This window comes from Globicephala melas, chromosome 1 (assembly GCF_963455315.2).
Source record: "Globicephala melas chromosome 1, mGloMel1.2, whole genome shotgun sequence".
In the NCBI taxonomy this organism is placed as follows: Eukaryota; Metazoa; Chordata; class Mammalia; order Artiodactyla; family Delphinidae; genus Globicephala; species Globicephala melas.
Window position 1 is genome coordinate 73,894,815 of NC_083314.1, and position 9,517 is coordinate 73,904,331.

Consider the following 9,517-nt stretch of genomic DNA (forward strand, 5'->3'; position numbering starts at 1 on the left):
GTTAACAATTACATGAAAGTTGAGGGAAAGCTTAGAGTCTTTTTGAATGCTTTTTCTTAACCTTCAGGGGATCACAACAATTAACATCTGAATATTCTCCTATTCTTTGATGAGAGTAGACCATTCTTTCAAGAGCAGTGCAGTATCCTGTAATCCTAGACCTTTTCACGACACTTGGAAAAAAAGATCACACTCCCTGAATGCCCATAATAAAATATCTTTGTTGACCATCCATATACATCTTGCCAACATGGTGTACATTGAACAAGAAGAATCTCATAAATTCACTATAATTTTTCCAAGGAAAAATGTATTGGCTATGGAGCTGCCACTAGGAGAAGGGAAAGGAAGAGATGCAGAAAGAGTTTAGGGAGGTCCAGAGTCAGGCCTCATGCCAACCAGATGATATAATTTTAATTCTGTCAACTCGGACTTTAGGATCTGCAAGTCTGAGGCAAGATAGAATGCTACTAAGGAGAGAATCATGACTTAATTCTAAAAACTGACAACTTTAGATTCTGAGGCCAAGTCGAGTACCTGTAATATGCCTACCTTTATGCTTTCTAATAAAGTAGTTCTCACAGTCTCAACAGTTGCCTCTCTCTGTGATATACTCTTTCTACCCAAGAGGAAGCAGGTGTCTCAGCTTTACAGGGATGACCTTTTAGGCAGGATTAGGTAGAAGATGCAATCTGCCAGCAGATGCAATCTTATGTGTAATATAGCTTTCTCCTCTGGATGGAGAACTTTCTCCCTGTCTATTTCCTATAATGGGAAAATATGTAAAGAAACCTAGCTTCATAGAAGAGAAGAAAATGCCTTAACAGACATTTTGAGATCTATCCTGTCTACTCAAAGAGATTTTGCCTTTAACTGATCAGTTATCTCAGGTCCTCCTGGTTTTCCCTACAGACTAGTATCATGTTCCCTAAACCACACAGTATTACATCTAGAATCTAGAGACCTGCTGAACTGCCTTGATTGAGTCATTGGAAAGCTCTTTTATCCTAAGTAGAGTAGAACAGGGTTGGCATTTCACAAAAGGAAATTTGATTTCCCCTTAATTTCTACACTAAAATTTCTTTTGTAAAATTCCTACTTAACAAGACCCCTGAGAACAAATTAGATAAAAATAATACCTCTTAGAGGAGGCCGGGTGATCCAACGCAGAAAGCAAGACATGACAGTAGCCTAATAGGTAGCATTGGACATCTAATACAAATGTGTCACTTAAATAGAGGAAACTGAGAAGCTGAAAGTCAAAGTTGACACTAGCCTATTAGCACTGTCCAGGAGAAAGTTGTTCCCTGACCCAAGAATATGGCTGTTTATCTTGATTTCCAAAGTGGACATGGATGAAATAGTATATCAGAGCCTGAAGAAGTTAGCATAGTGACAGTGACTGACAGTGCTCACAAATATTCATGTTTGTTTCTTCTTCCTGGACATGCCACTAGTCTATCCCAAGTTTGTCTTATAGAAGATACCCCAATCAGACTCCTGCCCCAACCCTAGCAAAGAAGTGCAGTAAACTGGAGCTCTTCATTCAATGAGAATTTTACCCATTGGGTATTTTAGGAGTTGCCAGTTGGCATACACCTTATCCTCCAAGTACCTGTCCTGTAAGCAGCCTCTCCTGACCCTTGCCCAGTTCCAGATCCCTAGCTACTCACAAAGTGCTCAGCATGCACTTGCTCACTACACCTTCTTACAAGAGTCCTGGGCAGCAATGGGCCTCCAGGTCTGTGGAGCTAGAGCCTAACACTAAGCACCCACATAATCTCCAGTGGGGAGGGGACCCACCACTGGGAGTTTACCCTGAGGCTGCAGCTGCAAATTGGCCACAATCAATCTCCATTTGGACTTGCTGCCTGATGGTCCCAGGCTTCTCAAGTAACTAGGGCTCCCAGGTGTCCCTTTGATCTAGGTGGGACCATATGTCTCATTCTCACAGTGGAAATAATTTATGACACTTTCATATCAAGGCAGTTAACAATAGTGTGCCTTCTCAATGCTCTTTCTCTCCTTACCTGCTGGCTTGTTGGAGAAGACCCCAAAGACCTAGGGGAGGGCAGACCCAGAAGATGGAAGGAGCCTGGATCTCTGAATGACAGTGTGGATCTCTGAATGACTCACACTCTGCTGACTGTGTCATGAATAAGAAATAAAGCTTATTTGTGTTAAGTCACTGAGGTGTTGAGGAGGTTTTTACAGCAATTAGTTTAGCCGGACTAAAACAGATATAAATAATATTTTAAAAAATCAATTGCATTCCTTCAAAGCTCACCAAAAAAATTTCTGATGATCATTTGGCTTCCTCTAAAGCTCCTAGATATCTAATATTCCATGCTAATCAGGAAATGTGAGACTTGGCTCACTCACTGTATTTTTACTATAAATTACATTTTATTTTGGATATTTATTTTTGATGGTCTTCTGACCCACACCCCCCCCACACATATGTTTTTTTCTAAAAACTATGCAAGATGCTCCTGGAGAATTCCTTGCCAACATTATTTGTTGTGTATCTTAAGACTTTATTATTTTTTTAAGAACAATTTTAGGTTCACAACAAAACACAGTGGAAGGTACAAAGATTTCCCATACACCTCCTGCTCTCACATATGCATAACTTGCCCCATTCTCAACATTCCCAATAGAGTAGTATATTTGAACCTACACTGAAATATCATTATCTCTCAGATTCCATAGTTTACATTAGGATTCACTCTTGGTGTTGTTCTATGGGTCTGGATAAATTTATAAATGTGTATTCACCATTAGAGTATCATACAGAATAGTCTTCCTACCTAAAATCCTATGTGCTCTGCCTATTCATCCCTCATGCCCCTCTAACCCCTAGCAACCACTGATCCTTTTATTGTCTCCATAGTTTTACCTTTTCCAGAAAGTCATATTATTGGAATTGTACAGTATATAACCTTCTCAGATTGGTTTCTTTCACTTAGTAATATGTATTTAAGTTTCCTCCGTGTCTTTTCATGACTTGATAGCTCATTTCTTTTATTTATTTATTTAAAAAGTTTTTTTTTGTATTATTTTACAATCTACTTTTAAAATTTTTTTTTCAATTTTTTATTTATTTATTTATTTTTATTTTTGGCTGCGTTGGGTCTTCGTTGCTGCACGTGGGCTTTCTCTATTTGCAGTGTGTGGGCTTCTCATTGCGGTGGCTCTAGGCACACAGGCTCAGTAGTTGTGGCTCGCAGGCTCAGTAGTTGTGGTGCATGGACTTACTTGCTCCGCAGCATGTGGGATTTTCCTGGACCAGGGCTCGAACCTGTGTTCCCTGCATTGGCAGGCGGATCCTTAACCACTGTGCCACCAGGGAAGCCCTCATTTCTATTTAGCACTAACATTCCATTGTCTGGATGTACCACTTTTTTTTTGTATCCATTTATCTAGTGAACGACATCTTGGTGCTTCCAAGTTTTGACAATCATAAATAAAGCTGCTATAAACATCTGTGTGCAGATTTTTGTGTGGACATAAGTTTTAAACTCTTTGGGTAAATACTAAGGTGTATTTTTCAACAATATGAGCATGCTATTCTGGCTACAGTTGATTGATACCAAGAGTGGGCTTATGTCCAAGCTAGATCAATCAACCCTTCCCAGGAGACAGGAACTCTGATTGAAATCAGGTTAGTTTCTCCAAGTAGCTAGACTTGTAACAAATTAACCCAGGAGCTGTGGGTGGTCATTTTCCACATAGATCAGAGAATGAGAGGAAGCCCTTCCACAGAGATACAAGAAATGAACGAACGAGATGCACAGAGAGGGACATAGATGAGAGACATAGAACCCGAACAACATTTGCAATTTCTGGTTCTCATCTTTTCCTGGAATTCAACTGCATTCCTGGTCTTGGGTTCTGTGACAAACTGTTGTAGGTTTATAATATATGTATATTATATATCATGATATGTAATATATATTGTAGTATACATATTAATATATATTAAATTTTTATTGAATTATTTCATTTTTTTCTTTTTTTGGGGGGGCTGCATCAGGTCTTAGCTGTGGCATGCAGGATCTTTCATTTCGGTGCGTGGGCTTCTCTCTAGTTGTGGCACACAGGCTCCAGAGCACATGGGCACTGTAGTTTGTGGCGTGTGGGCTCTCTAATTGAGGCGTGTGGGCTCAGTAGTTGCAGCACATGGGCTTATCGCCCCACAGCATGTGGGATCTTAGTTCCCCAACCAGGATTCGAACACTCATCCTCTGCATTGGAAGGCTGATTCTTTACCACTGGACCATGAGGGAAGTCCCTATCTCATTGGTTTTTGTATTTCTAACCAAAATAACCCTAACCAATTTTCCTGTTTTAACTTAATAATGTGGTAATTTACCTGTCCTGTGTAAGTTTAGTTAGATAAGCCCATTTATCAGTAATGAATCAATTCTCACTGCATTTATAAAATCAAGTTTATGGATCTGAAAAGATGAGGACTAAGGTCTATAACAGAGGTACCACTACAACGTATTACCCTTGAGTGATTCTGATCGGTTGGATGACCAATCAACTTGTTTACACAGGTGACATTTATAGCTCATGCCCTCCTTATTAAAACACAGATGAATTGAGGTACTGCCATCAAGATGGCGACATAGGTCATTCCAGACTTCAGTCCTCATAAGAAAAACAACTAGCAACTATCCATAGATAAGAACGTCATTGTGAAAATTCCAGAACCTGGAGGTGAGGCTGAAAAAGAACCCCTGGACCACAGAGACTGAGAAGGACTACATTAGAAGGGTAAAGGAGCAGTTTCACTTTGCATCATCCCTCCCCTAGGCTGCCACTGTGCCACACTGAGAGGGTCTCCCTGAGCCTGTGGTTTCTCCAGTAGGAAAAGAGAGCCCAAGGTGGATATCCAGCTCCCCAGCATTGCGAGATGCTTCGCAGGAGTCCCACTCAGATCTTGCCTCATGGGATTCACTTAGGTCCTCAGTATTTCTTCATCAGGACCACCCAGTAATCTATTCTGAGGGGAAGGTCACCTAGACCTAAAGCAATCAGTAAGATGGGCCCACAATTTTATTTAAATTCATGAAGATGCTCTGAAAGTTGTAAGAATGTCCTCATCTCATGATGTCCTCCTAATGCAGGACTTAGATCCAAAACGCTCCTTGGAGGTGCGTGGGAAACTAGATAATGTCACTTTTATTCTTCCCCTAACCCATGCTTTCCCCTCCTTGGGTTTCTTCTTCTTTTTTTTTTTTTAATATTTATTTATTTATTTACCTTTTTTTTGTTGTTGTGCTGGGCCTTAGTTGTGGCAGATGGGCTCCTCAGTTGCGACTCCAAGGCTCCTTAGTTGAGGCTTGCTGGTTCCTTAGTTGCAGCATGCAAGTGGGATCTAGTTCCCTGACCAGGGATCGAACCCAGGCCCCCTGCATTGAGAGGGCAGAGCCTTATCCACTGTGCCACCAGGGAAGTCCCCCCTTCTTGGGTTTCTTTTCTTTTACTCTGAGGTGAAGGCATACTCTCATGGGGCTTAACACATGATAATGGGATAGGTGTGCCTAATGGCCCATGTGTTCTCTACAGACTGGCTGTGGGCAGAGTTAGAAAGCACCTTCTTGTTGAGGGTCATGGTCTAGGGCAGCTCTGTCCAATAGATATATAATATGAGCCACATATATAATTTAAAATTTCCTAGTAGCCACACTAGAAAAAAGTAAAAAAAAAAGAACAGGTGGAATTAATTTTAATAATACGTTTTATTTAACTCAATATACCCAAAATGTTATCATTTAACAGGTAATCAATATAAAAAATTAACAAGGTACTTTACAATCTCCTTTTTTCTTACTAAGTTTTCAAAATCCCGTATGTAATTTACACTTACGGTGCATTTCAATTTGAACTAGCTACATTTCAAGTGCTCAGAAAATATTCGTCGTTAGTGGCTATTATGTGTGACAGCACATGTAGGTGTAAGATAAAGTCATTGGGGTTAGTTATATCAGCCTTAGTTCTTATCACAGGTAAAACTCTGAAAATTACTTAACATCGCTGAGTTGTAGATTCCTCATGAGTAAAATGAGTAACTTTTCTACCTCAAAATGTTCAAACTCATCATATCTAAAACTTATAATATTTTCTCTTTATTTCCTGAACTTTCTGTTACTGCCCTATTACTATCTTAGTTGGTGGCCTTGTCATTCCACCTTAGGCCAAAAGACAACAACAACAACAACAACAAAAGTCTCTCTCCCTGCATGTCCAGCCTGTCGCCAAGTTCTCTCAAACGTTTCCTTAACTAAGTCCACTTCTCTCCATTCCTACTCCTGCTTCAGAGCTTCATAATGTCCAGGTTATCCTCTCCCTAGTTCATTTTCTGTATGATTAGTAGTGTCTGTCCCCTGACCATGACCTAGAGCAGAGGTCACAAAGCTGTGGGGCTCTACAAAAATGCTTGTTTTCAAAAAATTTTTAAAATTAGTCTTAAACATTTAAAAATTAGTAGATTTTACATAAAATTCCCAAACTCTGATTTCCTTGGACAGTCAGAAGATCTAGCAACATGTTATTTTAACCTCCTGGCAATGACCAACTGAAACAGAGTAGCAACTGCTCCCTTGGATGAGGAACTCTTTCTCCAGCTCATCATAGCCCCACCTGGCCCAACTCACCACCTGGAAAGTACATTCAAAATTCCTAGGATTGCATTTAAAGCCTTTCATGATTTATCCTCTGTGTCTCTTCAGCCTCATTTCATGTTAGTACTTCTTCATATTTTGTTCCAATAAAATCAAACTACAGGGCTTCCCTGGTGGCACAGTGGTTGAGGACCCGCCTGCCAATGCAGGGGACAAGGTTTTGAGCCCTGGTCCGGTTAGATCCCACATGCCGCAGAACAACTAAGCCTGTGCATCACAACTGCTGAGACTGCGCTCTAAAGCCCGCGTGCCACCACTACTGAAACCTGTGCTCCTAGAGCCCGTGCTCTGCAACAGGAGAAGCCACCGCGATGAGAAGCCTGCGCACCGCAACTAAGAGTACCCGCTGCTCACCGCAACTAGAGAAAGCCCGTGCATAGCAATGAAGACCCAACGCAGCCAAAAATAAATTAAATAAATAAATAAAAATCAAACTACAAATATCTCAGCAAAAATGCCTCACTACTCATGACTTGATGATTTTGTGTGTTTAGAATGTTCTTCCCTACCTAGAAGCTAGCTGAACTACTACTCATTCTTGGAAATTCAGCTTACACATCACATCCTCTAGAAAGGTTTGCTTAATTCCCTTACCCCACCCCTTTCCTGATATAAGTTCAATTAGACTCTCTACTCTGTTACCTCTATACCCATGACTATTCCAGTCATCATGTTAATCACTTCATTGTGTTTTGTTTGCTTATATATCTCTCTTCTCTACTATACTGTGGGTTCCTGGCACTTAAACATGTCTTTAAAAAAAAAATCACTGTAAACCCAGCATGCAGTACAGTGCATGGCACATATTACCATTTTTAGAGACCAATAAGTAATACCCCTTTCTTACTCACCCAATTTTGGAACAAACTGAGAGTAGCAAGAGTCATGCAGAGGGAATCAAACTTCAGCTTTCTCACCAATAAAAAGTACTTTGGAGGAAGTGACTTCAGTTGTGTGACCTCAGTGGGTTCTCTGATAACTCACTGCTGTACTAGGCAGATTTACCACGCCAGCCACACGCAGTTTAGACACTTATCGGCCTCTGCAACAGGGACAGACTCCTTTTGTATGGACAGTGGCAGATTAGAGCATGGAGAAGTCTGGTAGCACAAAGAGAAAACCCAGGTGGCACTAGGGCAAGCTCGCTCAATTGCTTCTCCTAAATTTATCAATCAAATAAATCACATCTCCTTGATAATATTCTTCCTGAAGTATGGACAGAAAATCTCTTCCTTTTATGAAAACAGAGGAATAGAGGGTGTGTACTCCTAACAGTCCAGAGCAGAGATCCAATAAGTAAATGAGTAATATTAATTTGAAGATGAAATCAAATTGACAATGCATATTAGTAGTACCCAGCCACAAATCTGTTGTGTGACTGTGTTAGCGTTTGCTATGGTAATAAACCATATTGATATCTCATGACTTACAATGTAAACTTTTATTTCTTGCCCAGGCTAACTGAGGGTTGCAGGTCAGCTGAGGTTTTTCTGGGCTCAGCTGGGCTTAGCTACAGGCTGTGGGCTGGGTTCAAGTTTCCTCTGTCATCTCATTCTAGGAAGTGTGTTGAAGGAGCAGTCAAATCAAACCATGAAACCTCAATGAAGTGTCTGAATGGATGCAGCAAGTACCTTGTACATTTACATCACTTTGGCAGGTCCCATAGCCAAGCCAAAAGCCAGTGAATCAGGGATGTTCACTTCTCCCAAAGGATACTTGAGCAAGTCACCTGACAATGAGAAAGCATATATAATTCTCTTATAGGTAGGGAGCCAATAGTTGAAAGTAGTAATCCAATCTATTACAGTGACTTGAAACAAATTTCTTCTCCTCTATGGACCACATTTTCTTCATCTGTAATATATGGGAATGAAGATTCCTGTTTTTGACCACGCATCTGGGCACTATAGCCCAGACAAGTTGACATGGAACATTAACCATCACAGTTTCCCCTGCAGAAAGTGGGGTTTGTTAGATATAACCCATGAGCATTGCAGATCTTTTCTCTGCATTGTGCTCTGTTACTTCACTCTCCAAACTATTGCATTTGAGTTCAAATCACCTCTGTGCCCTCATCACTGCTCCATGGAGCAACAGGTGCTGATTTCCCAACAGAAGCATCTTCTTGTGTAAATTCGTATCCTGATGTTGGAGCCCCAGTGATTTCCCCCAGAGGATTTCACATTCCTCTCCTTTCTAGTGGTGCACCTGTTCACTTACCACCTCCTGAATCAGCTCTTATCCCCATTTACTTCACTAGAATCTTTGTGAGTGGGTTCATGGTTTTTCATTTCATTATAGTATTGCATAACTTAAAGGCGTGTTCCATTTCTTGGTATATATGTATGTATTAATGTTATAAAAATAAAAGTGTGAGAACTTGATAAATAATGCAATCTTTAAACCCATGGAGAAGGAGGAACAGATTTTTTTTTTTACATCTTTATTGGAGTATAATTGCTTTACAATGGTGTGTTAGTTTCTGCTTTATAACAAAGTGAATCAGTTATACATATACATATGTTCCCATATCTCTACCCTCTTGCATCTCCGTCCCTCCCACCCTCCTTATCCCACCCCTCCAGACGGTCACAAAGCACTGAGCTGATCTCCCTGTGCTATGCGGCAGCTTCCCACTAGCTATCTACCTTACATTTGGTAGTGTATATATGTCCATGCCTCTCTCTCTCTTTGTCACAGCTTACCCTTCCCCCTCCCCATATCCTCAAGTCCATTCTCTAGTAGGTCTGTGTCTTTATTCCTGTCTTACCCCTAGGTTCTTCATGACATTTTTTTCCCTTAAATTCCATATATATGTGTTAGCA

General features: G+C 40.6%; 1 protein-coding gene across 1 annotated transcript in view; it reads right to left on the reverse strand.

The window, feature by feature from the left end:
- LOC138842599 (uncharacterized) overlaps positions 1 to 9,517 on the reverse strand; it is a 120,606-nt gene that overhangs the window by 64,728 nt on the left and 46,361 nt on the right. The gene's annotated exons all lie outside the window — the stretch shown is intronic.